This window comes from Schistocerca cancellata, chromosome 2 (assembly GCF_023864275.1).
Source record: "Schistocerca cancellata isolate TAMUIC-IGC-003103 chromosome 2, iqSchCanc2.1, whole genome shotgun sequence".
In the NCBI taxonomy this organism is placed as follows: Eukaryota; Metazoa; Arthropoda; class Insecta; order Orthoptera; family Acrididae; genus Schistocerca; species Schistocerca cancellata.
The window spans coordinates 825263448-825289959 of record NC_064627.1 but is presented as its reverse complement, the minus strand read 5'-3'; the positions used below and the strand labels follow the sequence as shown (position 1 = coordinate 825289959).

The 26512-nt window shown below is 44.3% G+C and overlaps 1 non-coding gene across 1 annotated transcript; it reads right to left on the bottom strand.

The window, feature by feature from the left end:
• Window positions 1–3401: 3401 nt before the first annotated feature.
• On the bottom strand, window positions 3402–3475 carry Trnat-ugu (transfer RNA threonine (anticodon UGU)). Its single transcript has one exon. It is a non-coding gene; the product is annotated as a tRNA-Thr (tRNA).
• Between the last annotated feature and the right edge of the window lie 23037 nt (window positions 3476–26512).

Below are 26512 nucleotides of genomic sequence, written 5' to 3'. Positions count from 1 at the left end.
ACTTTCCGTACCTATAATGATACGACTTTCAGTGCTTTCTGTTAGCGCTTGGAGATCAGATACTTTTCCAACACAGTTATGACAATTTACAAACACAATACAGATTATTTCTAGGTCTGCCTTCCTGTGTTTGTCCTGCACTCCTTTAGACTGACGTCCTTTCTGTAGTTCTGTAGTTTACTAACATAAGAAGTCGCCAAGTGCATTCCACTCAGCCCCCACTACCCGTGTAGCCGCTTCCTATGTATAGTGGACACCTGATCTACTAAGCAGAACCCAAAAACCCACCATCTTTTATCGCAGGTCAAGGAATATGCAGCATACGCGGTCCCAGAACCGTCTGAGCCTCCACTCGGCTCTGTAGCAAAGGACCACAGTCAGTTCTGTCGACGATGCTATAGACGGTTATCTCCCTTCATCTCGTGAGAAAGACAGGGCAGTCTTTACCGTTCCAGCAGCCAGCCGAAGCCAGAGAGAATCTCTTCCAGTACAAAGCAACACCCATGGTTAGTACCGACAGGAGCCACCAACCGCAGTTGGCTGCACACTGTGATCTTCACGGCATTGTAAAGCAGCCTTTCCACATCTGAAATGACACCTCCCGGTATGCCGGTATGCACACAGATTTCATACTGGATTCGTTCCCCTCCTCGGCAGCCATACCCCTAAAGTGTCCCATTACGACCCTAAAATTGGAGCTGTCAGCTACCAGTAATCCCAGCCTCTGTGAATGTCAAGACCTTGCGGGCCGAGAAGCATCCTCTGGAACAAGGCGAGCGACTGTATCTGGCTTGGGGACTTCATCAGCCACAGGCGGCGCTTAAAAACTGTTTGTCAGACAAACCATGGTGGACCTGTGGTCGGCTTTCCAGAAAGTCCTTCGCCACCTGCCGTGCCTTGGAGCGTCCTCCTACTCGACCATAGGGGAGAGATCAACTTCAGTTTGGGATGTGCTCGGGGTAACCACAGTAGTTGACCGATCGGGGGACACGTGGGACGTTCTGGATGCTCCACAGACCCCCACGTCCGGCCCCCCACAGTGACATCCACTGGAAACAACCTCAAGCTGTGTGACCGAATCCAGTACTGCCTTGGGCTGTGCGCGAGGAGTTAGCAACTCAGCTCGAATATGAACACAGCACATACAGTCCTTATCCATACCAAGGACGGTAAAACTGTACACTACACAGTTATGAAACAGAAGAATGCCTAGTAAACACAAGAACATGTAATAAAATAAACTAGTATCCACACAGATAACTGAAAATAAGTCGTAAATATAATTCGCAAACGAAGTGTACTCGCCTTTATCTGCAGCGGGAACACCAGGTGTTCTCTCATTGACAGCATAACCCACTAAACAAAACGGAGCAGCTGCTGGCACAAAAATGATGTTTTCCAAACATTTATCAGCTGTAGATGACGAATTAAAGAAAGCCTTTAAAGAGTCCTCCGTTCAACTTAAAGCAAGATTACTGAGACATAGCAGAAACCCAAAAATCTTCCGGTCACGCTTCACAGAACGCTCAGTTACAGACAACATCCATTAAGAATAGTTGCCAAATTATAAACTCGAAATAACATCCTCCAGAAATTCTGTGGCAATCATGTGGCTCAACCACACCAACACTCCGTACTTCAGCTCTAGGATTGGTGTATCCTGTTGTGGAGTATTGCTCGGCAGTCTGGATTCATAGTGCTCACATAAAACTTGCTGACACAAAGTTCAACCGTACCACGCGTCTTATAACCTGAATCATGAGGACCCACCTACTTCCTTGCCATCTATACTTAGGCATCTAGCGTGCGCTTGTATGTGATGGAGACACTTACCATTTATAATGTCATCTCTCTTGGATGCCTATGTACTACTCACGACAATTTTGTAAGGCCTGCGTGTTGCAGGCAACTATTAATATCACCATTGTGTTCCTTGATGTTGTAACCTATATGTGTCCTAAGATCCGATGATGACGGCTTTAGTTTCACAGAAGCCGGTAGTCATGGAATAAAAAGAATCCCTGCGATCTTGGCTACCAAATGTGCTCTCTACTAAATTGACAAACAGATCTCCGCCGAATCTCACTTTACAAAGAACCATACGGAAAACGGTAACTTCCCTGGCGTGGTCGGCTGGATCGTTTCCGTCACAACATGTACTTCGTCATATGAATGCCATTCCACTCCAGATCACAAAAACTCAAAGAAATGTCACAGTCTACCTCGAAACAACGGGAAACTATGGCTTCTAGCGCCGTCCGACACTGCTGCAGCACTGTCCACTAGTCTAACACGCCGGCTGTGCATCAACAACGTGAACTCATACGAAGTCTTTCGCTATAAACCACACTTCAATGCAGTGAGCGGTTAGATTCATAGAAACAGTACAAAGTAATCAGTCTATTAACGACGTGCACTGATACAGAGTCAGTCCCTACATAAAATCTCAGTAACACACTGTATTAACAAATCCGTGAACGCAGTTAAAATGAGCTCTATCGGCGCACTCTCTGTGAGTGGTAACTAGTACAGCCACATCAAATCACAAAAATGGTTCAAATGGCTCTGAGCACTATGGGACTTAACATCTGAGATCGTCAGTCCCCTAGACTTATAACTACTTAACCCTAACTAACCTAAGGGCATGACACACATCCATGCCCGAGGCAGGATTCGAACTTGCAACCGTAGCAGCAGCGTGGTTCCGGGCTGAAGTGCCTAGAACCGCTCGGCCAACATCAAATCACAATACCTGGTTTTATTTGAAGTGCGCACGCATCACGGTCAGAATCCACTGTGTGCCTCCCACTCGGTTAGACACTTTATATCACTACCCTACATCCACGCTGCGCCGCCTCCAGTCTCCACGATTCAGCAGTGGACGCGGCCCGTCTCTTAAACAAACCGCACTCACTACTTGCGGCGATGCTGCTCCAGAGCGAGCGAGTAACCGCCTTTCCTCGTTGCGCCATGCGGCGTGGCACAGCGGATCACATGTCCCCAATGCGGCCAGATAAACATTTCTGCAACCACAGAGAGCATAGCAAAAAACATGAGGAGGAATAGCCAACCTCTGTCTTACAAGTAGAATATCAGACCTGTTAATCACACATTTTTGGGAGTCGTGGGTGTTTTACACAGCAGGGCTGGCCATGGCGTGCCAGACAACAAGCGTGCCGGGTGAGGGGACCAACTCCTAACCGAGGCTCGGTCGGTCTCGGCTTCGTTCGGTCCTCCACGGAAGTACCCCGTACAGTGCGACATTTCATTCTGTATATATATGAAGATGGTATCTGTTCTTTCGGAACAGATACCATAAGTGATCATGCAACTCGTTATAATGAAAGTACAATGAAATTAATACCCTTAGCTGCATACGGGCGTTGACGGTTGAAAATGTCTGTCCCGACCGGGAAACGAACCCGGGATCTCCTGCTCACATGGCAGACGCTCTATCCATCTGAGCCACCGAGGCACGCCTCCCTTGAGACCCGCTTACGCAACGTATTGTCCCGCACTGTGTTCATAGTGCCCCTGCCCATTACACTCATCACTCGCGGCTGTACTGCCTATTCCCGTAAGACTTCGGGCACTGTTTGTGCATCCGCACAGAAGAAGATGGTCAAAGGCCGGTGAGCCTTAACTATATATTAGTTAAGGCTATTCATATACAGGGTGTTTCAAAAATGACCGGTATATTTGAAACGGCAATAAAAACTAAACGAGCAGCGATAGAAATACACCGTTTGTTGCAATATGCTTGGGACAACAGTACGTTTTCAGGCGGACAAACTTTCTAAATGACAGTAGTTACAATTTTCAACAACAGATGGCGCTGCAAGTGATGTGAAAGATATAGAAGACAACGCAGTCTGTGGGTGCGCCATTCTGTACGTCGTCTTTCTGCTGTAAGCGTGTGCTGTTCACAACGTGCAAGTGTGCTGTGGACAACATGGTTTATTCCTTAGAACAGAGGATTTTTCTGGTGTTGGAATTCCACCGCCTAGAACACAGTGTTGTTGCAACAAGACGAAGTTTTCAACAGGGGTTTAATGTAACCAAAGGACCGAAAAGCGATACAATAAAGGATCTGTTTGAAAAATTTCAACGGACTGGGAACGTGACGGATGAACGTGCTGGAAAGGTAGGGCGACCGCGTACGGCAACCACAGAGGGCAATGCGCAGCTAGTGCAGCAGGTGATCCAACAGCGGCCTCGGGTTTCCGTTCGCCGTGTTGCAGCTGCGGTCCAAATGACGCCAACGTCCACGTATCGTCTCATGCGCCAGAGTTTACACCTCTATCCATACAAAATTCAAACGCGGCAACCCCTCAGCGCCGCTACCATTGCTGCACGCGAGACATTCGCTAACGATATAGTGCACAGGATTGATAACGGCGATATGCATGTGGGCAGCATTTGGTTTACTGACGAAGCTTAATTTTACCTGGACGGCTTCGTCAATAAACAGAACTGGCGCATATGGGGAACCGAAAAGCCCCATGTTGCAGTCCCATCGTCCCTGCATCCTCAAAAAGTACTGGTCTGGGCCGCCATTTCTTCCAAAGGAATCATTGGCCCATTTTTCAGATCCGAAACGATTACTGCATCACGCTATCTGGACATTCTTCATGAATTTGTGGCGGTACAAACTGCCTTAGATGACACTGCGAACACCTCGTGGTTTATGCAAGATGGTGCCCGGCCACATCGCACGGCCGACGTCTTTAATTTCCTGAATGAATATTTCGATGATCGTGTGATTGCTTTGGGCTATCCGAAACATACAAGAGGCGGCATGGATTGGCCTCCCTATTCGCCAGACATGAACCCCTGTGACTTCTTTCTGTGGGGACACTTGAAAGACCAGGTGTACCGCCAGAATCCAGAAACAATTGAACAGCTGAAGCAGTACATCTCATCTGCATGTGAAGCCATTCCGCCAGACACGTTGTCAAAGGTTTCGGGTAATTTCATTCAGAGACTACGCCATATTATTGCTACGCATGGTGGATATGTGGAAAATATCGTACTATAGAGTTTCCCAGACCGCAGCGCCATCTGTTGTTGAAAATTGTAACTACTGTAATTTCGAAAGTTTGTCTGCCTGAAAATGTACTGTTGTCCCAAGCATATTGCAACAAACGGTGTATTTCTATCACTGCTCGTTTAGTTTTTATTACCGTTTCAAATATACCGGTCATTTTTGAAACACCCTGTATATCAGTTAAGGGTCACCGGCCATTGTCCATCTTCTTCTGTGCGGATACACGGTGCCCGAACTCTTACGGGAATCGGCAGTAAAGTCGCGAGTAAATAGTATAATGGGCAGTGGCACTATGAATACAGTGCGGGACAATACGTTGCGTACGTGGGTCTCACGGGAGGCGTGCCAGAGGTAAGTCCCTGCAATCGCACTATCCTCTGTGTCCAGTGTGTTCGGTCATAGGGCTGCGTGCTCCTGTAATAAAAAAACTGAGTTAAAGAACCAACGATCAACTTGAACGGAATATTGTGACGTCCGCCCAGACCAAACGCAACGGACTATATCGAAAAAAAAAAAAAAAAAGCGGTAGCGTGCGTTGTTTCTGTATACAATGTCTGGATCGAGAGCAGCTGAGCCGGCATGGTAGCTCAGCGTTTTCGGTCAGAGAGGTGGTTGGCCTCTGTAATAAAAAAAACTAAGTGGAAGGATCAACAAAACGAACTTTAACGGATGTCATATGACGTCCGCAACGACCAAACACAACGGTCAAAAAAAATAAATAAATAAATAAAAATAAAAAAAATTAAAAAAATGGATAGAGCGTCTCCGATGTAAGCAGCAGATCCCGGGTTCGAGTCCCGGTCGGGGCACACATTTTCAACCGTCGCCGTTGACTTATGTCAACGCCTGTGTGCAGCTAAGGGTATTCATTTTACTGTAATTTCATTTCATCCTGTATTGCGACGTGGCATTTTTCGGTCAGCAGAACTCTCTTCAGTTCGGCAGAATAGTGATGATAGCGCTGTTTATACTTCGCTGTTTGTTCGCAGTTTGAAAGACCTTCGAAGTACAGTCCTTAGTATTTTATACATTAAAATATGCCAGGCGCCTTCAGTTGTTTATTATGAAGGGCTGGCGACAGAAAGGGTATGTGGTCCCTCTCTCTTTCTCTCTCTCTCTCTCTCTCTCTCTCTCTCTCTGTCTCTCTCTCTCTTTACCTCTGACATTGCCAAAACCGTAAATTAATGTGACGACATAAAGGGTAGGGAAAAAGAAGTTGGAAGAAGAAGAAGAAGAAGAAGAAGAAGAAGAAGAAGAAGAAGAAAGTAGTTTATCACTCTCTGGGTTAGCTTGTTCTTGCCACAAATATTCAGACATGATAGTTCAAAGCCTGACTCGTCATGAAATTACACACCAATGCAGTAAAAGGAGTGCACAGGCTTTGGCAGTGAATTTGTTTTAATTTGCGTTTGTAAAATATAAACGTTTGTACAAAGTTATGGCTGTGACTCGATGTATCTTGAGGTTCTACATGTGTGAACACTACGTTAATTGTATGTATTTAACACGTAACAGTTAATTAACTACTACATAAATTCTGTAAAATGAAACAACCAGATAAAACCGTTCAGGTAATTCGACGATGAAATACAGCACGCATAGCACGGGGATTTTGCGCTTGGCGTCGACAGGGACAGTAATTGGAAAATCAGCAATGCGTGCGCGGGTGCGTGTTTACGCAGCGTGTTGCGCAGACGGCAATAACGAGGTCTGCCGCGCCCGGCAAGGGGAGAGCGCCGCAGGCGAGGCAAAGAGGTAAACAAGCCCGAAAGCCTGCAGGCGGTTGTGAGCGCGGTGCTGCTGCTCAAGGGACGTCACACCAACATTTTCGAGCATCCAACACACAGAGTGACTTTCAGATGTCTGCAGAAACTGAAATCATTTCCTGAAAACGCCAAAAGTAATCGAAAACTTACGAGAACACCATTTTTCGCAAAACATGGTGATTACGGACCTGTCGCTTCCTGTCCATTGCTTACAAATAATAAATCATTAGAATACAAAGCTAATTACTTTATATGTGAAATGAAGACGATATGAAGATTTCATGGAGGTACTTCGTACAAGCGAAGGACCTTGGTCACAAAATGCACGAGCAATTCAGTAGTGAACCAAATAAAGGCGGGTCGCAGTTTTTCTAAAACTGTGCTTTCTCCGACACCGGTTGGAAGAGCAACTTCGCAATTGTCATCGAACGAGTTGTAACTTTACATGTAGGTAGATCGGCGAATCGGCCGCCTACAATTGTTTGCGAAGTTGTACCAGTATCGGATACAGGAAAACGTCAAGGAGGGGGCGCTAAAGATACACTACTGGCCATTAAAATTGCTACACCATGAGGATGACGAGCTACAGACGCAAAATTTAACCGACAGGAAGAAAATGCTGTGATATGCAAATGATTAGCTTTTCAGAGCACTCACACAAGGTTGGCGCCGGTGGCGACATCTACTACGTACTGGCATGAGGAAAGTTTCCAACCGATTTTTCATACACAAACAGCAGTTGACCGGCGTTGCCTTGTGAAACGTTGTTGTAATGCCTCGTGTAAGGAGGAGAAATGCGTACCATCACGTTTCCGACTTGATAAAGGTCGCATTGTAGCATATCGCGATTGCGGGTTATCGTATGGTGACAATGCTGCTCGCGTTGGTCGAGATCCAATGACGGTTAGCAGAATATGGAGTTGGTGGGTTCAGGAGGGTAATACGGAACGCCGTGCTGGATCCCAACGGCCTCGTATCACTAGCAGTCGAGATGACAGGCATCTTATCCGCATGGCTGTAACGGATTGTGCAGCCACGTCTCGATCCCTGTGTCAACAGATGGGGACGTTTGCATAACAACAACCATCTGCACGAACAGTTCGACGACGTTTGCAGCAGCATGGACTATCAGCTCGGAGACCATGGCTGCGGTTACGCTTGACGCTGCATCACAGACAGGAGCGCCTGCGATGGTGTACTCAACGACGAACCTGGGTGCACGAATGGCAAAACGCCATTTTTTCGGATGAATCCACGTTCTATTTGCAGCATGATGATGGTCGCATCCGTGTTTGGCGACATCGCGGTATTCGTCATCGCCATACTGGCGTATCACATCTTGTTCGCATTGACGGCACTTTGAACAGTGGACGTTACATTTCAGATGTGTTACGACCCGTGGCTCTACCCTTCATTCGATCCCTGCGAAACCCTACATTTCAGCAGGATACTGGACGACCGCATGTTACAGGTCCTGCACGGGCCTTTCTGGATACAGAAAATGTTTGATTGCTGCCCTGGCCAGCACATTCTCCAGATCTCTCACCAATTGAAAACGTCTGGTCAATGGTGGCCGACCAACTGGCTCGTCACAATACCCCAGTCACTACTCTTGATGAACTATGGTATCGTGTTGAAGGTGCATGGGTAGCTGTACCTGTACACGCCATCTAAGCTCTGTTTGACTCAGTTCCCAGGCGTATCAAGGCGTTATTAAGGCCAGAGGTGGTTGTTCTGGGTACTGATTTCTCAGGATCTATGCACCCAAATTGCGTGAAAATGTAATCACATGTCAGCTCTAGTATAATATGTTTGTCCAATGGCTCTGAGCACTATGGGACTCAACTGCTGGGGTCACAAGTCCCCTAGAACTTAGAACTACTTAAACCTAACTAACCTAAGGACAGCACACAATACCCAGCCATCACGAGGCAGAGAAAATCCCTGACCCCGCCGGGAATCGAACCCGGGAACCCGGGCGTGGGAAGCGAGAACGCTACCGCACGACCACGAGATGCGGGCATTCCAATGAATATCCGTTTATCATCTGCATTTCTTCTTGGTGTAGAAATTTTAATGACCAGTAGTGTATCTTGAGCTACCTTTACTTTTACTTTTCTCGTAGCTACGAAACAGACACGTATAAAATACGATGAAGCGGACGGGCGTGCTACATTGGACAGTACAGCTACTCGATAACTCGATACAGTCGAGTCGACTGACGAAAGAAACGAACGAATAGCCTGCGGGCTCACTAGCGTGGCCGGCGCGGGTGGCAATGCAGTCGGCCCGGCAAGGGCGGGGGGGGGGGGGGAGGGGCTCGGCGCATTCGCCTCTGATTCGTGCGGCCCCAGGACAGTGACCGAGGCGTAGCCCGTGGGTCGCCGTGGCCGCGTCAGCAAGGGATCGGATGTGGGTTAGCCCCAGTGCGGGTAATTTTGGCAACGGACGGTCACTTAGGAGGACAGACAATGCTCCCAGAAATGTTGGAGTATCAAACAAGCTGAAAGATACCTTCATACAGCTCTCTGAGTGTCTATAATACTTTAAGGCAAATATTAATGCAAACCTGAATACACCACCGATGTTTGAAACTACAGAATTTAATACATCGGAATTGTAAGTGCGACCAGGACGGTCGTGGGGTAGGAATGACGGAAGGCGCGGTGGGACCCGCGGAAAGGCCCGCGAACAACAACACAACGGAAGAGGACAAACACGACCAACGTAGGACAGAACGAATACAACAAGACCGAACAACAGAGTCACAAGGAAACAAATACGTCCACTCGTACACGAGCCAAGAAGTAAGCAGTCTAGCGCAAAGCGAAGTGTAAACTGACGTAAGCGAGATTAGACTGACTGGCTGAGCTTTCTTTTCCCTTTTTTTTCCTTTATTGAATTTAGATTCCCCCCGAAGGGGGCGGGCTGGCAGCAGCTTAGTACGCTGCTCTACAGCCTACAGACTTTTTTAAAAACGGAAGAAGAAAAGAAACAAGAAAAACAGGCGATAAAACGGTGACTTAAAGTGCAAAATGGCGGAAAAATGCGGAAAGTTAGAAAGCAAAGGGGGTTGGCAATGTTAATAAAATACACAGGAATCAGGCAAGTAACATAATAGACACACAATTAAAAAAAACAGGGCGACAGTCTGGTTTCTGTTCGCAAGAGATAAAAAATCACATCCAGCGACAGTATGATGGCCGTTCGCAACACTTCTCAAAAGACACACAACACGGAACACGCACTGTAAAACACTGCACGAAAATGGCGGCACAAAGATGACACTCCTGAGCCAAGGGCAGATGGGGGGGGGGGACCTGGAGGAGGGGGAAAACCAAGGAGGGAGGAGAGGAAAAAACGGAAAGGGGGAGGTAACCAAGGAGGGAGAGGACTCATAAGGGGGGGGGAGGGGCAGGGCAGATGCGAGAGGGAATGAGAAAATGCAGAAGAGGGAAATGCAAAAGGACGCAGGGGAGAGAAGGGGGCATAGAGAGGGGAGGTGGGGAAAAAAGGATGGAAGGGGGGGGAGGGAGCCCGAGAAAAGGACAGAGGAAAGGAGGGGGAGTGAGGATCAGAGTTGATAGGAGGGATAAATGGAGGGATGAGAGGGCATCACCCAGGAGGGGGAGTTGATGGAAAGAAGATGAAGGGTGTAGAGATGGAGGGTAGGAGGGACACAATAGTGAAGGCGCGGCAGAGGGCGGGGGTGGAGAGGAGAGGAGAAGAGCATCCAGGGGATGAGGGGGATCCAGACGGCGGGAGGTGTAGAAGATGCGGATATGTTCGAGGAATAGGCTGGCTGAGCGAGAGGCCGGCGCTCTCGGGGGCGCCGCTATTGGTCGCTGGAACCACGTGTTCCACTGTGGCGCCCCCACACTAAAAGCGGGCCATGAGGCGCGCGTCGCCACAGCTTAAGGCGCGATGGTGCAGAGACCTCATTGGGTTTTCGACGTCCATGACGTCTGGCGCGGATACAAATTCCGCGGCGCGCTGTACCAGAGGAATGAATAAACATTGGCACAATGAATGCCGGAATTAACAACTTTCTGTTGCTTCTTGCTATTTCTACAGACGCTATTTTAGATGATAGCGTTGCACTCTAGCGGCCATTCACCACGCAGAATAAATTACCGATATGGCTGTGTCACACATGTTACCAGAGGCACGTCTACCCTCAACCCAGCAATCAACATGTATTTTTATGTATTTTTATAAATTTTATTTATTGTTTTACGACGTCTTTTATATCTTTCCCATTACGGAAATGCTTGTCAGAACATTGTTCCTGCACAGTAAACGAAATCAGCGTCAATATCTCACATATTGCCATACTTGAGTAGTTATTCAACGAACAGGTCACAATTTTGCTAGTAATTTTATTTAAATGTTGATTGCTAATGCTATTAAAAATTGTGCAAATTTAAAAGTGGTCACTTGTATGTCTTAGTGGACATCACAGTTGAAGAGAGAACCAAAAGACACTTCTGTCAAGAAGGCATAAATGACTGTATAAACAAAATTTAACCGTATTTCATGTAGTTTATAGTGAGCGCCCTTGCACAAGAATATTAGCTTATTTATTTATGAACAAACTTCTGTTTCTAATTATTGTAAATTATAGAATTGTGACATGTTTATAATATTTCTTTGTTTAAATATTGTTGTATTATATTAGTTTAGTTTGGAAAGCGACCAAGTGAGTCAAATCATGTCCGCAGAAATTAAGAACAATGTACTTTTCGTGGATATGGCGTTTAGCCAACCGAAACGCCGACCGTAGCACAACACTGCGGGAGTCAGGTGGAGGTTGGGACTTTTCAAGTGAACATCTTAGGTTAGTTAGGTTCTAGGGGACTGATGACCCCATAGTGCTCAGAGCCATTTGAACCATTTCTTCAAACCAGTGTTTGTTTACTGATTTTCCTGACGCTTCGCCAGCACGAGTGGCTGTCAATGTCAAAGATTGACCTCCTTTACTGGTGATTGGCAGCAATTTTCGCAGATACATGCAATACGAATACAACTTCTGCAAGCAAGCGACATCAAGTATGTGAAAATCAGATCGACTAGTCGATTCCAGATATGTAAAGGACATTTCTCATCCAAAGTGTCACATCACTCATCTCAAAGCAACTGCCTGTGCTTGAAACAGGACAGGAGAACTTTAACTACGAAGGACATCAGTGCTTCCAATGAAATAGTCACGCGGGCTGTTACTTGTGAGGAAGCCCTGAATACACACGCACTGAAAACGCCAGTATACTTCATCGGGCAGAATCACCAGCTTGCATCCTGAGAGAAAAAGAGCTATAAGCATTCAGAAGCCCTAGCCCCGACAAGAACACATTATTTCTGCTGTCGACAAGGGAAATGTGATCGTTGCAATGAAGAAAAGATATGAACACGTGATACGTCACCTTTTAGATCTGGAGACATGCCAAAAATTAAGCACGGCTCCGGTGCTTCTGACCACGTGACGTAGAGACTGTTTAGTCAAGGCATCTATTATCTCAGCGGACAAATAGAGAAGCGTGCACAACTCAGAAGTCCTACCACTTCAGTTGTGTGTTACCAAAACCACACAAAGATGGTGCATTATCAAAACCGATTGTGAACTCTCCTGAGTCACTGACACATGAAACGGTGAAACACTTGGCCTTTCAGCTTTATTCGCGTGTGGGAAAGACCAACACAAACATAAAGGACTTGGGACATTTCAATGAGAAGTTGAAGATAGTAAAACTTGGACCAAACTACATTATGATCAGCTTTGACGATGTTGTTTTGTCGAAAGCTAACGTTTCGAGGCCGTGGCTGAGTACAAAATACAGGTTGATTGTTTAAAAGGAGAAGACAGCAACCAGCCACTCTTGATAATGCTACTTAGTTACGTCACTACCACCGTAACCGTCTTCAAACGGCTGTTCACTTCAAGATGTACATTTCTTGAAGATTACAAAGGTTTTTGGCTCTTTATTTCCGTATGTGATAAAATATTTTTGGGATGGTAATCACCATGGAAAAAAATGAAGCGGCCTATTTAGGCGTAAGTCTCGTTCATTACTATCTAACACAACGTAAAGAAATATTTAGGACTGAGTAATTTTAATAATATATCAAACAACGGAAAATTCAAGATGTAATAATGACAATATTATGAAAAGGATAGCTGTTACCATATAGTAGAGATACTGAATCGCAGAAAGGCACATCAAAAATCATCAGAACACACACGCACACACACACACACACACACACACACACACACACACACACACACACTAGAGATGGGCAAACCCGTTCATCCTTGAGAACTAGTTAACTGTTGATCGTTCTTTTTTGGGAACCGTTCATTTTTACTCGTTCGCCGTCCATTCGTGCTTGGTATACGGTTCTCATGAAAAACTGAAAACTAGTAGTGTAGGTGACTGAATGATGGAGGGCACCAAGAGGTGGCACTGCCTCCCTCCTAGAGTATAGAGTTTTTATTCATTACAGAATTCTTACACACTTTTAGAAGTAATTTCTGTGATTCTGCAGAACCTCTCGTTTAGCCAACCGTAGCCTTGTGTGGCTGAGCGCAGGGAAATCATATAGTGTGGTGCGCGGAAAACCGGCCCCGAGTACAGACTGATCGCCAGTTACGGACGATGTGTTCCCCGTTACGAGGAGATACGACAAACAGACAAACATGTAATAATTAGGCAGTAAAGAAATAACAAGGTAATGCAATCGATGACGATGTGTAGAGAGTTGGAGAAGAGAACATGAAAATCTCACGCGACGCGCATGGGCTATAGCTCATGTAGTCTTGTAAACCTGTTGGTGGCTGTTTCCCAACTTAATAGACCACAAGTGTCTTGCATAAAATTCTTCGTTTCGACTTCCACTACATAGCTATGCTACGTTGTAAACAATAACCGTTTACATCCTATATATACTTCACGTTGTCTCTGAGTTCGTAGGCGAAGTAGGGACTTTATGGAAGCATAAAATAAAATGTGGTTTTCTCACCATACTTGCGTCACACGCTTAGTAAAAATTAGGTTTTTATGTTGCATTATTAAAGTTAATGCAGCAATAATAATAATAATTAAGTTCGCAGTAATAAAGTTTTTGGTCTGAAAACTCCTTCTGAACAAATGTTTTTGAGATAATAAGTAAATACGATTTTATGGCAATCTATGTCATTTCTATGCGTCTTTCTTGCATTCACAGCGCCAGATTTGCACCTGGTGTCCAACATTGGAACTAATCTTTTTCGAGTGTAAATCTGTTCCCCCAACGTGTTAGAATATCTACCACGTTTCGCTGCCATATGACAATTACAACTCTTTGACTGATTACATTTTGATTATAACCACACAGTACTAGAGAATTAGCACCAATTGCAAGTACTCTTATGGCGAGCTCTTGACGGCTAGTAAACTTACAACGTTAGTCAGTGCATGGGTTCGAATGGCAGTCTGCGGCACGTACCACAGCTTGTGTGATTTGCAGTCAAAGTGTATGTCTTCCCTGATCACATAACGACGACCCGGATAGAGCCAAAATGTAGACAAATGAAAATAACCTACTAATAACTATTGTAAGAAACAGATTAAATATCGTCACTTCAGCGGTAATCGGGCGTATTGATAGGTAAAAATGGAGTTGCGTCTTGCTTTCAATCGGGAGATGTCATATATTGTCAATTTAAATCCTCAGATTAGTTTCTAAAGGAAGAAAGTAAAGTGGGTGAAGAAAAAGAGGGAACTTAAAATATTGACTTATCTACTGATATCTCCCATCATCATGAGTGTTACTCATACAAGACGTTTGCGATAGTAAGTAAAATTGGCAGCTTAATGTTCTTAAATGTGCTGGAGGGAAATACGAGGACTGTCCAGAAAGTAAGTTCCGATCGGTCGCGGAATGGAAACCACAGTGAAAACCAGAAACGTTTTATTTGCAACAGTAAGGTACACCTTCCACCTACTTCTCTACATAGTCCCCGCTCCAACTTCGAGTGTTGTCGTAGTGTTGTATCAGCTTTCCTATATCCTCGTCATAGAAAGCAGCCGCCTGTGATTTCGGCCAGTTATCTGCACTGGTCTGCAGCTCGTTTTCTGTGGAAAATTTTTGTCTTCATAGCCAGCGGTTCTTGTGAGCAGAGATGAGACTCAGGGGGAGCCCATTAGGGACTGTATTGTGGGTGATCAAACACTTCTCATCGGAAACGCTGCACGAGCGTCTTCATTGCCCTCCAGTGTGCGGCCGAGAATTGGCATGGAGAAGGAATTGCTCGACAGTTGTGTTACGTGGGCTGCATGACACAGGCGAAATCTCTAACCAGGCCCTCGTACTTGGCGGGAGACACTATTCACTAGGTATCTTTACGTGATCACTGTTCACTCATAACTGAAAAGAACGTCGCGACACTATCGACGGGTATACTAGAGACACTGCCCAACGCATCTGTGCAAAGCTTTACCTGATTTTCCCAGTGGTTTCCATTTAGCGACCGATGGGGACTTACTTTCTGGACAACCCTCGCACATAGTTAGCAGCTTCTAGAGTGAGATTTGTGAATTTTTTTCTTCCCTGAAGCAAACCTGAGAATATATGCGAGATTCCTGGGTGGTCACAACGCTTTGAATAAGAGAGGGCTCAAGACCCTCTAGTGGGCTGCTGATTCGCAGAAATGTTGTGGCCACAAACTGGCCGGTTTCCGTTGTCTGCTAGTCTGCACAAGCCTTGGAAGTTAGAGCAGAGAGACCACAAGTCCATTGAGTATTGCTAGTTTAACGAATCTGCATTTATTGTCGGCCTTTGCAAACACGCAACACCGATATTTTTCCCTTTTCAGTTTGGGAAGGTTCAAGAATCTAACGTCCGAATGATGTCAGCCGACGAGACGCGTCATCAGCGTAGGTAGCGTCTCTCATGTAAATGTCTAAACCAATGAATGGCTACGCAGCACAAACAGTGTACCAGTCTCTTGCCAGTTTATGGGCATATGTGAAGCGATAGTGAAGGAGTTTCGGCAGGCTTCCCCTGCATTTTAGCGTGTTCAGATTATTGGTCATCTACTGATACAGGACAGGCTGCTAAAAACAATAATACAGAGATATGCCAATGATAAAGGACCTCCGCCGCCCCCTCCAAGCCATTGTTTTCTGGGAGTGGTGAGGAACGTTAGTAAGATTGAGACGGTGAGTAGACGCGTGGCCATGACGTCACACCTCAAGAGACAGAGGCGCCTCGTTGTAACCTGGCACAGTTTTCACTCAATCGTTCGAGTAAGCGTCGCGTTTAAGCACTAGCGCTGCCTTTGCTCTGAGCAGCTTATAGCTATCGAGATCATTTCTACGTGTTGCTCTTTCAGTGTTGTTACTTATTATGGATCTTCAGTCCGGGCTTAACTTTCGTTGGCGAGCTGCACAGATTTTGGAAAGCCAGTCGTGGTTCCATAGCAATATTCTGCTCAATTAGAAATATCCACCACCCGTTAGCAGAACAGTTTGTCCCAAGTGAGCTTTGCTCAAGCAATCATTTATTGTAATTCTGAGGACAACAACAAGCATTTCTTCGTTGTGGAATCTAATTTCTTAGAGTTCTGCACAAAAACGATTTGTTTCTCATTTGAGCATCAAATAAGCAACTGTTCACAGTTTCATTTTGAGAAAACATTTATCTAATTATGATACACTTTGAAGAAAATAAACTTGTAGCTTAAAAGAATAAGCCTGGATTCCTTTTCTCCAATCTTACAACAAATTAGATCAGACGACCCACATAAAATAAATGGGATCAATTTCTTCTATAAAGCCAACTTGTGCGCTCACTGTGACGGCGTTCCATTGTAAAGCAGGAGCCGCTACTTGGAGCAATATACATGGTGTAACAAAAATGTAAGGCACAAATTGCAGTCCACATTCTTCACACGTAGACGCAGAAATTCTGTTATGTGAACATGGGCCTGGAAACGCTTTGTTTCTATGTTACAACTCATTTTCTCCAACTCATTAATTATGGGAAACACGAATAGAACGCAACAGTATACCACATGCAACTCTTTCTCATAGATGATGTTCAATCTGCCCTCCGTGGGCACTGGTACATGCAACAACCCGCCAACGTAGTGAGTCTAGGATGCCCTGGTGTATCCCTGGAGTATTGCGTATGGTTTCGCAGCTTTCCATAACACGGGCGCGGAGACTCTGAACATCACGTACTGGTGTTCCATTCACAAGAGCTTTCCAATTCCCCAAAAATAAAAGTCCAGTGAGTTTAGGTACAGAAAGCGTGGAGGCCAAGCAATTGGTCCATCTCTACCTATCCATCTGTCACCGAATCTGTTATTTAGAAGCCGACGAACATTACCACTAAAATGAGGAGGTGCCCCATCAAGTACATGTTTTGTCGCATAGCTAAAGGCACATCTGCTAACACATCAGGTAGAATATTCCCTACGAAATTATAACTTCGTCCGTTGAGCCTGGATGGAACAAAGTGAGACGCTACCGAACAAACAACAACAATGCCGGTCCAAAAATTGACAGAAAATGTTAGTTGATGACTTGCTTCAAGAAACGCGTGAGGGTAGACGTCTGCCCACCCTGCAGATAGTCATGTCGTCAACATTCAATGTTACAGCTACATGTCTTGTACTGACAATAGGGTCGTTGTCAACTGCATTAAGAACTGTCTCCTCCCGTTGCGGTGTTCTCTTTCTTCTAGGCCTCGCCTCCTCCCAGATATCAGGCTTAAGGGGGGATGTTGATGAAACTGACCAAAAATGTCAATTTTCGATTTACTTTTTATTTGTTACTAGAACTGAAGGACAATAAGTTGCCAAAGTTTCAATGTTGAAATTGAGTCCGAAGTGCTTGAAAATTAATTAAAAGTGTACGCGGCCTCCCTGCCACGCCCACGTTTTGAAGCAGCACCTCAATACCAGCTCAGTGAACATCGATTCTGTGTATTACTTTCAACCAAACGTGTGCGGGATACATCTAAAAGGCCGTGATACATGCTCTTTGGTTTTATAGATCATAGTTGACTCTGTTCCGTATTTTATAAACTCATATGGAAACGACGCCCTAAAAACACATTTGCATCTGCTACAGTTTTCAGAATTGCAACTTATGATGCAGTTATTGTATTTAATGATGGGATGGGAACGTCGGGAGGATGAAGGTATTAGAAAGAATCGGCTTCAAGATAGGAAATTTTACTCAAGACGACATGAGAAAAATAGATTTACAGCGCGTCTCTGCAGCTGAAAAGTCAGTTGAAGATCTGGTAAAGGAATGAAGACAGACAACAAGAAACCAGAGGAGAGGCATCGAAGGGAAAGACGACCCAGAGAACAAATGTGGTGCCTTCTGAAGAATTGACATAAGGAAAAAAGTTAGGTTGAACTTTAAATTGCGTTTCCTGAAAAGTTTGTTTTTTAAAGTTTATGTACCTTTTCTTCAGATTCTATGAATGCTAGAATTGTGAAATTTCGTACACATATTTCTGTAAATCTAATAAACGTTGTCTCAAGAGTAAATTTTGAAATTCTGATTGCAAGCTGAGATATGGGGCAAAGTGCTTGGAATTTTGCATGAATTTAAAATTGTACTTGTGGAATTATTAAAAAATTATGAAAATTCTCCTATTTGATTTTTCCAAAAACCTCATGAGACAAGCTTACAACATATAAAGAGATGAAACAGAGAAATTTTTGTAGAGATCTCTTGAATACTTTCTGAGAAAAAATAATTTATATGTAAATGTGTTACTTTCATGTAGAGCGTGGTACAAAATTTCATTGCCATATCTCCAAAACTGTGGATTTGGTACATTTTTCAAATAGTGTGTGTTTTTCATCAACGTCCCCCCTTAAATGCCCGTTCTTCCCTGAAACGACGATCACTGGCTTCAAACGTTTTCCTGTCGGCTCACCTTTGTCCTGGAAATCTCTCCCGGTACAAACGTTGAGATTGAGCGCCATTGACCTCAGGTAAACCATTCATCAAATGGGCATCTGACAACTTTCCATTTGAGTACACTGCCATTGCACGAGCCTAGTCTGTGATAAAACCTACGTAGTAACCCGTGTGTTCGCAACGGTCGTATTGGTCGCTGCAACAGTTGATGTTGCCCGTAAACAAGCAGTGACGTTCGTCGCATGGCAAAAGGGACATGTAATGCAAAACACTGGCGGTGCAGACGCTACGAAGAGTGGATGTTCCCCATGATTCTAACGTTCTGTTCTGTTCTTGTGGTTCCCATGTTGAATGGGTTGGAGAAAATGAGCTGTAACATGGGAACAAAGCGCTTCCTGTTTCCAGATAAACATATAACATAATTTCTTCGTCCACATGCGAGGAGTGTGTCATGTAATCTGTGCCGTACATTGTCGCTACACTTCGTATGTGTGGTTCGAAATTTAATTAATTTACATACCTAACTGCTCTCACTTATACAGGGTAACTCAAAAGAAGGGGAAATTTTGGTAGCGTTATGGCAACAATAGAACATGGAGCAATGGAACGGAATGCAGTGTGCTTTTGCGGTAAAAGCCTATTACAACAATGGAAAGGTGGAGGCCGCGCGTCGAGAATTTCGGCGTCATTTCAACATAGGACGGCATCATCGTGGTCCATCAGCGCAAGCGATCAATAGCTGTGTTCGTCATTTTGAAGCAACGGTTTCTGCACTAAGGAAGCAACCTTCAAGGAGACCCACGACTGCTCTGCCAACTGCTTTCATAAAACGCCTACAACCGCTCTCTTCGACATCATGTAAAGTCTCGACAGGTGCAATGTTCGAGTGTTCAGGGAGTGCTCAGCGAAACTGAAAGTAGATTTAAATTTCCACTGAACGCATGTTAGCAAAAGCGCACGAGGACGACACATTCGTTAACAACCTCTGGATGACGGACGAAGCTCACTTCCACCTCAATGGCTTTGTCAATAGACACAATTTTCGTTATTGGTCTCAGGAAACTCCACGTCATCTACATGAGCGTCCACTGCTCAGCAGTGTGGTGCACCATGTCATCGAGTGGTGTTCCAGGCCCCCATTTTTTTGAAGATGATGATGGGTGCACAACCACTGTAACATGTACTCGGTATGTTACCATGATTAAAAGTTCTGCAGCGAATGAACTGCCCCATTTTTCTGCAAACAGTTTCAACATAACGGAGCAACGGCACATACTGTGCGGATATTGGTGGGAGCCGTGCGACGATTGTTTGGTAACCGTGGCATTTCAGTTTACGGTAACACTGCGTGGCCCCCAAGATCGCCTAACCCGACACCATGCGATTCTTTTTTTTTTTTTTGCGGTGCCACCTTACGAGCGCGGTTTACCGTACTCGACCTGCTACCACCGAAGAACTTACAACAAGAATACGAGTAGAAATCTCCAGAATTCCTATTGAAATGTTAGGTCAAGCCATGCATAATGCCCCAATCATGCTGCAATGCTGCAGCAATGCCTTCGCCCAGGGGGTCATACCCTGTGCTATACACTGAGGTAAATAAATATGTGTGAAGTAACTGTGTTCATCGATTGATCTCCCTTCCTGTATTTCCCATTCTTTTGAGTCACCCTGTATTTAAGAGCTTTGGAATCAAAGAGCATTTTCAGTTAATGTTGTTAGTAATTTACTGGTTTAAGGCAATATAAGGCCTACACCATGTTCGATATCGTTTGTGTGTTTAGCGCGTAAGTGTGGCAGCAAATAGCACTCTCCACTGCTGAGCCCCAGCATGTCATGCTCACAGCAACGATGCTCGCACAGCACACATTTCATAGATGTTCCATCGCCTGTTTCAACATCTGTTCTTTGTAGCATGAAAAAGTTCTGAATTCAATTAAAAGGTCACTGCAGCTCAAAGTGTGTATTCTGTAAACTTTCCATTAGCGCGGTGCAGGCAGAGAATACGCAGAACAGTAGAAACGTTGGGAAAGTGCAGTAAAGTAAAAGGGTACTATGTCGAAAACACAAGCCCTTTTTCCGTCGAAAAGACACAGTGTTTGCGTGCCAATCCGAGAGGTTTCCTCCTCTCTCACACAGAACAGCAAATATTTGGGAGACGTATCGGTATCTGCAGCGGCCACTTGGCCTGCAGCCGGAGCTGATGACGGCGAGAGGGTCGCAGCGGGGCAGAGCTGTTTGTGACGCTGTGGGCAGAGCAGAGTGCCGTCACTAATTACCTGCCGTGCGGAGGGAAGGGGAAAGCGCAGGTAAACAGGAATGTTTGCGGTGGCCGTAAACAGAGGAACGGCGCACAGAGCGGTTGCGAAGCGAGCCAGCGGGCGGTCAGCCGGCAGCCGACGCCGGGAGCGCGCAGACCAGCCGTGGCGCGGCGCGCCTGCCCTGCTTTTAATTAGACTACCCGTGAAACACCTGTGCTGGTTGGGGAACGGCGCTGTCCGGCGAATGTATGCCAGGCGCGTACGGTACCATCAGGGCACACCGTGAGCTCAGCGCGTTAGAAGGTGAATTACAAGAAGAGATGGCAACGGTATACCAATATATCGAGATACCGTAAATATTGATATTTTGTAAAAATAAGTCAATACGTTCTCGATATTGCTATTGCTGTGGTTTTGAGTCCACAGTTTGATGCAGCTACCCACATTGGTATATCCTCTGCAAGCCTCTTACTCTCTACGTAACTGCTGCAGCCTACATACAGTCGAAGCTGCTTACTGCATTCAGGCCTCGCTCTGCCCCTAAATGTTTTACGACTCCCACTTCATTGCAACTGACGATTTCTTGAAGCCTCAGAATGTGTCATATAAGCCAATCCAATAATTTTAGACGAGTTATATCACATTTTTATTTTCTCGCCAATTAGCTTCTGTCCATATTCATTAGATATCCATTCTACTGTCTAGTCAACAACATTTTCCCTTAGCATCACTTCTCAAGAGCTTGTACACTCTTGTTGTATGTACTGTTTATCGTAAACGCATCATCGATATCACACCGTCAGTCCGTCGATGATGTACATGCATTTTCCTAATATATCGAGCTTCCATATCTCTGTTGACAATGTCTTTTTGCTGGCTATTAGATGTAAGCAACGACTGTTTTTCATACACCACGTCAAAAGTCGTCGCCCTCGCCGTTCCTTCTGGAGTTGGTCTTATGCTGATCTCCACGTTATCCTGTTCAAGTCTCCTCATCTCTGCATTACTACAGCAACATCCATCCACTTGAAGCTGCTTGTCGTATTCAACCCTTAGTCCTCCTAGAATTTTTAAGCCCTCAACAATATCTCTCTATGTCACCACAGTAAGGAATCACTGATCCATGAACGTATCCTTCATTTTACTTAATTTCAGTGAACTATTTTCTCTTTCTTACTTGCAGCAATAATGATTTGATGAAATTAAGCTACTCCATACATTTTGTTTCATTTGTAAACAATAAATATCCATTTTTTATTAATACTAAATAAATTTCTCGACAAAGCTCATGTATAAATGTAAAGCAAGACATCCATCGCATTACACATGTAAATAGGGTGACTCGAGCTTTAGCACTTGAAAAAAGGAAAACAAAGTCAACTTTCTTGATGTATCGAATATCTGATACATCGGTAACACTGCTGATGTTGTTGTAGAAGAACTTACACCCAAATCTCCCATGTCGACACACTCAGGTCGGTACCAAACGTATGTCGGTAGAATATCAACCAAAACTCCGATTTAGTTCGTACTACGAGCTCTTGTCCAGCAGAACGGGAGTAAAAGCTAATTAAAAGTAACATCAAATCTAGAAAGAACATGAAAAGCATAACTGTGAGTAAATATTATGTATAGCTCTCTTGGTGAAACTGAGGGAGCGTTGGATCTTCGTACAAAGGGTCCTCAATTCAAATTCCAGTGATGACCTTTTTCTTTACTTTATTATACCTGAAAGCGTTATATGCGACAACATGTTTATGACATATAAAAGGGCTGTTTGAAGTTTGCATCAATTTTCTCTTGGAAGTCTGCTTTCACTTCGTTTCTTTGAAAGTTGTAAATGTATAGTGTACATTTATAGTTTACAGGATATACAATCAGAAGAGAAAAACAAAGCAACAATTGCATCACGCGTGCAGAAGTAGTAATAATAATAATAATAATAATAATAATAATAATAATAACAATAATAATAGTAACAGGAATAATAAACAAAATAATAAGATCAATAATAAGTACATAACGTTCAATTAACGAAGCAAAAGGAGACTGTCAAAAGAATGTTGCTACAAACTACAAAAAAGCCCTTCTACGTGTCAGGAAAATTTTCCCCCATATAAAAATTTCAAGCATGAACAGTTAAAAAAACAATTTGTCACCAGTGCGGCATGAACGCTGGACCTTCGTTACAAGGATCGCACGCTCTACCAAATCGGCCCTCAGAGATTTACGAGACAATCGCTGACATATACGGCTTCCCTTTCCTCCGTAGTTCCGGTGTTACTTTTAATTACCGTTTATGAATGTTCTGCTGGACTACAGTACATAACACGAATTAAATCGGTGTTTTGGTTGATATTCTATCGACATACATCGTTTGGTACCGATTGTCTGACATCTGGACGTTTGGGTGTCAGTTTCCAAAGAAACTTGAAGTACATCTTCATTATTCGAAACTGTGTTAGCACCATGGAATATAAGTTACTTAAACTTCACGCTATATTAAAACTGTGTGCTTGAGTTGGTTTCCGACTCGAAACTGCGTTTCGTAGACTATTCTCTTGCCGGTGAGGCTACCTAGGGACAACTTAAGAGAGTCATCCTCAATTTTAAGACTGTCAACGCTTCTCGCCAGCTTCCAACCCTCTCACACGCTCTCCCGCTTACCTGCAGACCAACCGAACAAATTGAAAACAGCGCACACTCGGCTTTAGAGTGATAGGTTCACTGTCGAAACAATCACGGGCTACAGATACGCTATTTCTACGAAATATCTTTTCTTCCAGGATCGCTGATCCTGCAAGGTATGCGGGAGGGTACTACCATGAAGGCATCTCCTGAATCATGTCTGGATATCTCAGCCGAAATGAACATTTCCCGCGAAAATGCGGTCCCATGACACCATATCCATTAACCTAAGTTTAAACTTCCATAAAGTTAGAAAAAAACTTTAAAAGCGCACTATCCATTGCAGAGAGGTATTATCGGCTGACTGCTTACTTGTGTATTTTCTGTTGCTCACCCAAGTCGTTGATTCCATTTTATATATAGTCGCTGCTTGGACTCCAACCGGAATGTTAACTAGTTGGTGTCGCGCTGCTGTTTATAGCTTGATTCGACATCCTATCAACTGCTATGCCCTTCGACGTTCACTTACACTGATATTCCGTGAAACGTATATTCTCTCAGCACTGCCCAGCTCCGGTGGATATGACGGCCAGCGAGATCTTAATAAATTGAGCACAAGCATTGCCCTTTTTTAAACTGAAGCCTGTGCCACGGTTTATTATGTTTCTGGGCATCTTTATTTCGACAGAGTCCTGAGTTACGCTATGCCATAAGTTTGCGTTTGCACCCCGATACTTGCGCGTATTTCATTTCCTGATAATGCAGCTGGCAGCGTTTAGTGGACGTTTCAGTCGGGTGTGCCGCTTATGCTCCTTGCACCTCTCCTCGACTGTTTTAATAGTCTGTCTCATATGACATAAACCACATTACATAATAAATTGTGACTTTTGCAGACCTAGACCCTGTTTAGCATTATTAACAAAAGAAAGTGCTCTGAATGCCACGTTTCCGTTTGAGTTTATCGATCTTTCCATATACAGGCTGGGTAAGGCAGATAAAAGCGATTATTGGTTTCTCTTTTGCTTTTCCAACTCTACCTCTTGCCGAATTTGACTGAAACGTTCGCTCAATTTGTCGATAATCGGAGGATCCCTTCCTTCGCAACACTATTTTTTTTTTACTCATTAGTCTTATGATGGTTTTACGCAACCCACACGAATTCCTCTCCTCTACCAACCTACGTCCTTAATTGTCTGCCGGATGTATTCCAATCTCTGTATTCTTCTACAGTTTTTGCCCTCTACAGCTCCCTCTATTACCATGGAAGTCATCCACTCAAGTCCTACAGACGTCCTGTCATCCAGTCGCTTCTCCTTATCAGTGTTTTCCACATATTTCTTTCCTCCCCGATTCTGCGCAGAATCTCCTCATTCCCTACTTTATCAGGCCACCTAATTTTCAACATTCATCTGTAGCACTACATCCCAAATGCTTCGATTGTCTTCTGTTCCGGTTTTCCCATAGTCCATGATTCACTGCCATACAATGTTGTGCTCCAAACGTAGTACATCTCAGAAATTTCTTCCTCAAATTAAAGCGTATGTTTGACACTATAAGACTTCTGTTGGCCAGGAATGCAATTTTGCCAGTGCTACGCTGCTTTTGATATCCTCCTCGCTCCGTCCGTCTTTGGTTATTTTACTGTCTATGTAGCAGAACTCCTTAATTTCATCTACTTCGTGACCATCAGTCTTGATGTTAAGCTTCTAGTTGTTCTCATTTCCGCTGCCACTTCTCATTACTTTCTTATTTCTTCGATTCACTCTCAATCCATATTCTGTATTCATTAGACTGTTCATTCCACGGAGGAGATCCTGTAATTCTTCTCGCTTTCACTCAGGACAGCAATGTTATCAGCGAATCGTATGATTGATATCCTTTCACCCTGAATTTTAATCCCATTCCTGAATCTTTCTTTTATTTCCATCATTCCTTATTCGATGTACAGATTGAAAAGTAGGGGGAAAGACTACATCCCTGTCGTACACACTTTTCAATCTGAGAACTTCCTTCTTGGTCGTCTTATTATTTCCTCTTGGCTCTTGTACATATTGTATATTGTAAGTAAGCTGTTTAGGATTTTTTATTGGTAACGCCACGTAGCGTTCTGTATGAAAAATGACTGGCTGTGCTGTGTACGGTCTGTGGCTAGTTTTCATTGCTGTCTGCTATTGTAGTGTTGGGCTGTTGGCTGTTAACAGCGCGTAGCGTTGCGCAATTGGAGGTGAGCCGCCAGCAGTGGTGGATGTGGGGAGAGAGATGGCGGAGTTTTGAAATTTGTAAGACTGGATGTCATGAACTGCTATATATATTATGACTATTAAGGTAAATACATTGTTTGTTCTCTATTAAAACCTTCCATTTGCTAACTATCCCTATCAGTAGTTAGTGCCTTCCGTAGTTTGAATCTTTTATTTAGCTGGCAGTAGTGGCGCTCGCTGTATTGCAGTAGTTCGAGTAACGAAGATTTTTGCGAGGTAAGTGATTTGTGAAAGGTATAGGTTAATGTTAGGCAGGGCCATTCTTTTGTAGGGATTTTTGAAAGTCAGATTGCGTTCCGCTAAAAATACTGTGTGTCAGTTTAAGCACAGTCATGTACAATTTTTCTAAGGGGACGTTTCAATAATACCCGTCTCTCCGTATAGCTTACGCCTATTTTTCTCAGAATTTCGGACATTTTGCACCATTTTACATTGTCGAATGCTTTTTCCACGTCGACAAAACCTATGAATGTGTCCTTATTTTTCTATTGTCTTGATTCCATCATCGACCACAATGGCAGAATTGCCTCTCTAGTGTCTTCACCTTTCCTAAAGAAAAACTGATCGTCATCTAACGCATCCTCAGTTTTCTTTTCCATTCTTCTGTATATTATTCTTGGCAGCAAAT